Source organism: Triticum urartu, chromosome 2 (genome assembly GCF_003073215.2).
Source record: "Triticum urartu cultivar G1812 chromosome 2, Tu2.1, whole genome shotgun sequence".
NCBI lineage: Eukaryota > Viridiplantae > Streptophyta > Magnoliopsida > Poales > Poaceae > Triticum > Triticum urartu.
In genome coordinates this window covers 220690555-220696711 of record NC_053023.1, presented here as the reverse complement: position 1 = coordinate 220696711, position 6157 = coordinate 220690555, and positions in this window count along the sequence as shown.

Sequence of the window (6157 nt, the reverse complement as noted above, 5' to 3'; positions counted from 1 at the left end):
CGGGAAAGACATTCTACGCCAAGCCGGTCACCACTGCCCGTGGCCATGTCAACTATGTTTTAGCCAAGGAGGCTCATGAGGATCCCAACGTTGTTCTTGGTACGCTCCTTGTTAACTGCCATTCGGCATCTGTTCTTTTCGATACTGGAGCATCTCATTCATTCATATCCAAGAACTATGCTCGATTGCACAACACGACATTCTATGACATGCCCTCTACCATGGAAATTCAAACTCCTGGCTCTAGATGGCAAACTTCTAGAGTAAGCCATGGGAACGAAATCCTTGTCGATAGACTTGTCTTCCTTGCATCCTTAATAGCTCTCAAGTCCTCGAACATAAACATCATCTTGGGTATGGACTGGATGTCAGCTCATTATGCTAAGATCGATTGTGCCACTAGAACCGTTCAACTTACTCACCCATCGGGCAAGACAGTCAATGTCTTAACTCGAGTGGCCAAGCGCCAGCTTTACTCCTTAAATGCCAACCCCCTTCCAGACCTTGAGGATGTTTCGGTAGTCCGAGACTTTCTGTATGTCTTTCCAGAAGAACTGCCAGGTGTTCCACCTGACAGGGATATCGAGTTTGTGATAGACCTTGTTCCAGGAACCGTTCCAATTTCTAGAAGACCCTACAAGATGGCACCCTTAGAACTAGCCGAGCTTAAGAACCAACTCGATGAGTCCTTGAAAAAGGGTTTCATCCGTCCTAGTTCCTCTCCTTGGGCTTGCCCCATCCTCTTCGTTAAGAAGAAGGATGGAACGGGTCGAATGGTTGTGGATTATCGACCTGTCAACTTGGTCACGATCAAGAACAAATACCCTCTTCCCAGGATCAATTATCTGTATGATCAGCTCGCTGGATCCTTAGTCTTTTCCAAGATGGATTTGAGGTTGGGCTACCATCAAATAAAAATCAGACACGGGGACATTCCCAAAACAGCCTTTGTTACTCGTTATGGCCAATACGAGTACACCATGATGTCCTTCGGTTTAACCAATGCCCCAGCCACCTTCTCCCGGTTAATGAACTCGGTTTTCATGGAGTACTTGGAAAAATTTGTCGTAGTATACCTCGATGACATACTCATCTACTCCAAGAATGAAGAGGGACATGCCGAACATCTAAGACTGGTATTGATGAAACTTCGAGAGCATCGCCTTTACGCCAAATTCTCCAAGTGTGAATTTTGGTTGCCAGATGTGACCTATCTAGGCCATGTAATCTCTGGTAAGGGTATTGCTGTCAATCCCGAGCGAGTTCAAGCCATCCTTGATTGGACTCCACCTGAGACGGTTAAGCAAGTTCGGAGCTTCCTTGGCTTAGCGAGCTATTGCTGCAGCTTCGTCAAGAATTTCTCCAAGGTTGCTAAACCTCTGACTGAACTCCTCAAGAAAGATAAAAAGTTCGAGTGGACTCCATAGTGCGAGTTCAGTTTTCAGGAACTGAAAAGACGCCTGACATCTGCTCCCGTACTGGTACCACCAGATTTCTCCAAGGACTTTATTATGTATTGCGACGCCTCGCGACAAGGACTAGGTTGCATACTCATGCAAGATCGTCAGCTAATTGCCTATGCTTCACGGCAATTACACCCACATGAGGAAAATTATCCCACACATGATCTAGAGCTTGCAGCTGTAGTCCATGCCCTTAAAACTTGGCGACATTACCTCCTCGGTAATCGTTGCGAGATCTTTACTGATCACCAAAGTTTGAAATATATCTTCACCCAACCAGATTTGAATCTCAGGCAAAGACGTTGGGTTGAGTTGATCTCGGATTACGACTTAGGAATAACTTACACCCCGGGCAAAGCCAATGTCATGGCTGATGCGCTAAGCCATAAGTCCTATTGTAACAACCTGATGTTACAACAAAGTCAACCACTTCTCCATGAGGAATTTCGTAAGCTTAATCTTCACATTGTTCCTCGAGGATTCCTATCCACCCTGGTGGCGAAACCTACCCTTACGGATTAGATCATCAAGGCACAGAAGGTAGATCCGGGAATCTCCCGTATTAAGAGAAACATTAAGAAAGGAGTCGTGAATTGTTTCTCCATTGATGATCAAGGTGTCGTATACTTTGGAAATCGCCTAGTGGTTCCAAAGGCACGAAACCTGAGGCGGCTGATCCTTAAGGAAGCTCATGAATCCCCTCTCACCATTCATCCTGGTAGCACTAAAATGTATCAAGACCTACGCCAGAGGTTTTGGTGGACTAGGATGAAGAGGGAAATCACTCATTACATTGCTAATTGCGACGTTTGTCGTCGTGTTAAAGCAGAGCATCAACGGCCTGCTGGCACCCTTCAACCTTTGGCTATTCCTGAATGGAAATGGGATAAAATCAGTATGGATTTCATCACTGGGTTTCCCAGGACCAAGAGAGGGAATAATGCCATCTTCATCGTGATCGACCGACTTTCCAAAGTATCCCACTTCCTACCTATTCGTGAGAGTATCACCGCTAGCCAGCTAGCCGATTTATACATCTCCCGAATAGTGTCTCTTCATGGTGTTCCATTGGAAATTAATTCAGACCGTGGGAGTCTCTTCACCTCTCAATTTTGGGAAAGTTTCCAAAATGCTATGGGAACTCGTCTCTCTTTTAGTACCGCCTTCCATCCTCAATCAAGTGGTCAAGTAGAGCGAGTCAATCAAATTCTGGAAGATATGCTCCGAGCCTCTGTCATCTCGTTCGGAATGGGTTGGGAGAATTGCCTCCCATTCGCGGAGTTTTCTTATAACAATAGTTATCAAGCCAGCTTGGGCAAGGCTCCTTTCGAAGTTCTCTATGGACGAAAATGTCGAACGCCTCTTAACTGGTCAGAAACCGGGGAAAGACAACTCTTTGGCCCGGATATGATTCAGGAAGCAGAAGAGCAGGTTCGCGTTATTCATGAGAAATTGAAAACAGCCCAATCTCGTCAAAAGAGTCAATATGATCGTAAACATAAGCTTATGACTTATGAAGTCGACGAGAAGGCTTACCTTCGGGTTACTCTGTTAAAGGGAACCCATCATTTCGGTATCAAAGGCAAATTGGCTCCTCGTTACATTGGACCCTTTCGCATTCTTGCCAAACGAGGAGAAGTTGCCTACCAATTGGAACTACCTCCGCATCTTTCCAGAGTTCATGATGTCTTCCACGTTTCTCAACTCAGGCGGTGCTTCGCGGATCCCATCCGTGGAGTGGACCACGAAACGCTTGATCTACAAGATAACTTCCCATATCGGGAATATCCCGTTTGTATCCTTGATCAAGCCGAGCGTACCACTCGACGTCATAATATCAAGTTTCTCAAGGTTCAATGGTCACACCATTCCGAGAAAGAAGCCACTTGGGAAAGGGAGGTTCGTCTTCGACTCGAGTACCCCACCTTCTTTCCGAAGGATCCTAAATCTCGGGACGAGATTCTTTTGAGTGGGGGTGAGTTGTCACACCCTAGCTAGTTCAAGCATTAGAGTGTGCATCATGTTTAAATTTCTCTTAAATTTGAAATGGGGAAGGCAGAAACCCCCAACACCCCCCTGGAAACAACTAGGGTTTACTAAAATTATTTTCAATGAACCTGAAATGCCCTTCTAAAGAGTTCACCCTCTTTGTCTTGGGTTAGAACGTCTGGCAAAATTGGTGCACAATTTTCTAGGTCAACAGAAGGTCATTGAATTAAACCATAAGTATTTGAATTTGGGCATTTAAATGCTATAAAATAATTTAAATGCTCAAATAATTCTGGAAATAAATGTTTGCTGTTGGAAATAATCTAAACAGAGCCCACAATTATTTTCAGGATTTTTGGAAACGTTTTAGTATTTTAATTAAAGCCCAACAGTTGCAGTTAAATAGAAAAACATAAACGAATTTGAAAAAAAGAGAGAGAGGGAAGCTACCTGGGCCTTACCTGTGCTGGCCCAGCCCACCTGGCTCGGCCCAGCCGACTGGCTGCCAGTCGTCGTCCTCCTCGCGCCAGAAGGACGCGGAGCGCGTGGCCGGCGCCCGCGGCCACACGCCGGCCACCTCCTGCTTTCGCCGACGCCTTGGAGACGTCCAGGGATGCCACGCGACCCCCACGTCCCCCACGTCCCCCTCTCATCCTCTCGCACTCTCCCCCTCGTCTCTCTCACTCTCCCCCGTGATGGCCGAGCGCGAACCTTGCCACCGATCGCCGTCGTTGCCACCAGAGCCACCCCCTCGCCCCTCCGACGAGCCCAATAGCTCCGCCTCGTCGCCCTGCACCTCCCCGCCGACCCACGCGACTCCAACCGCCGCTGAACGCCGTCTTCGCCCTCGTCTTCAACCTCGGTACCCGCCGGACGCCGTTCATCGATTCACCTCGCTCCGGTCGCCCCCGAGCCCACCGAGCTGCTCATCGACCTCCCTGTGAGCTCCTCTTCCTTTTCCCCTAGCTCCCGTGCTCGTTTGGCCCCTGTAGCCGCCATCTCCACTGCACCCGAGAGCTCCCCGCCGCCTGCCATGGCGCCGTCGTGGCCAGAGCCACAGTGGCTCGAAGCCAAGCCCACCGTTGAGCTCAGCGCAGCACCAGGAACCCGTAGCCACCACCAGCTCCTTCTCCCGTGCACCGTAGCCTCGAAACCAACCCCGCCCGAACTCCGGCCGCCGCCATGAGCTCGATTCTGGCGAGCTCACTCCACCCCAGCTCCTCCCACTTGCCCCACTAGATGCGCGCGAGCCCCAGCTACACGTAGCACGTCTCCGTCGTCGATTTGGTCACCAGGGGACCAAATCCGAAGCCCTCCGCCGTCTCGGCCTCGCCGGCGGCTCAACGCCGGCGGGATTATCCCCGCCAACCAGGGGTTTGACCCCAGTTTGACTCCCCTGAGTCAATGACAAGTGGGCCCCCTCTGTTAACTAAATCAGATTAGTTTTAACTAAAAATAATTAGCTTAATTAACTACTGACACGCGGGACCCACCAGTCAGGTTTGACCTGGACGTCCCCGTTGACCACTGATGTCACCCTAACGTAATGCTGACGCAGTAATTAAATTACTGGAATTATTCTTATACAGGAAATTCTAGAAAATAGTCAAAACTTCTAAAAATCATAGAAAATCAACCATAGCTCCAAATGCAAAGATTTATATATGAAAAATGATCAGAAAAATTCAATCTATCCATCTGTAATGGTTTCATGCATGACAAAACAAGTTTACCTTGCTGTTTAAGCAGAATAAGGAAATGCACTATTAAGGCCATGTTTAATAAGCTAATAATTGAATCTTTGATTCAAATAAGTTCAATCCTTTCTGTTATAGCTTGCATTAGGCCAAGACACATTCATATTGCCATATCATAGCATGCATCATATTGTTGCATATCGTCATGTGTTGATTGTGTTCCGATGTGTTCTTCGTGGTAGGTTCTGCCTCCGAGGATATTCACGAGTATCCAACTGAAGGGCAGTATCCCACTACCACTCCATCAGGCATGCAACCATTGATTATTCCGATACAACCCATGTTCTCGCTTCTGCTCTTGATTACTGCATTAAGACAACGCGTTTCAATCTGCTGTGTGCTACGGTAGTTGAACCCTTATCCTCTGCATGACCTGTCATTGCCACAGTAACTAGATGAAACCCACTAGCATGTGTAGGAGTTGATTGAGCCATGTATGTGATTCCTACCTTGCTATGCCTGCTATGCTTAGAGTTGTGTCAGGTCTGGTTCATCTGGGTGATGGGCTAGAGTGAAATGCTTATGTCGGTAATGTGAGGGATGTGTTGAACATGTTTTGGTAAAGGTATCGATGAGAGGCCATGTAGGAGTACATGGTGGGTTGTTTCATTGAGGCCGTCCCTAAGAACTGAGATCTGTATGTGTGATTTAAGATGCAGTTACTACCGTACATTGGGCCTGAAACCAATGGACCCTCTCGGCTTCTTAATCACCCTAGTACTCTGTCCAGGAGTTGCAAATAGTTTCTGGTGTTTGTAGGTTATGTGTTGGCGGCCGTGCGTAGCGCTGACCCTAGGGGTGGGCTATGTTGCGGTAGATACACTGTGGCCGGGTATGCCGGGCGCCCGTTAGGCCTCTCGGGACCCTGTTCACATCGTTCGGGGCCGTATGTAGAAACCTCGACCGGACTCCCTGCGGATGGAACCTGGATAGGCGATAAACCTGGAC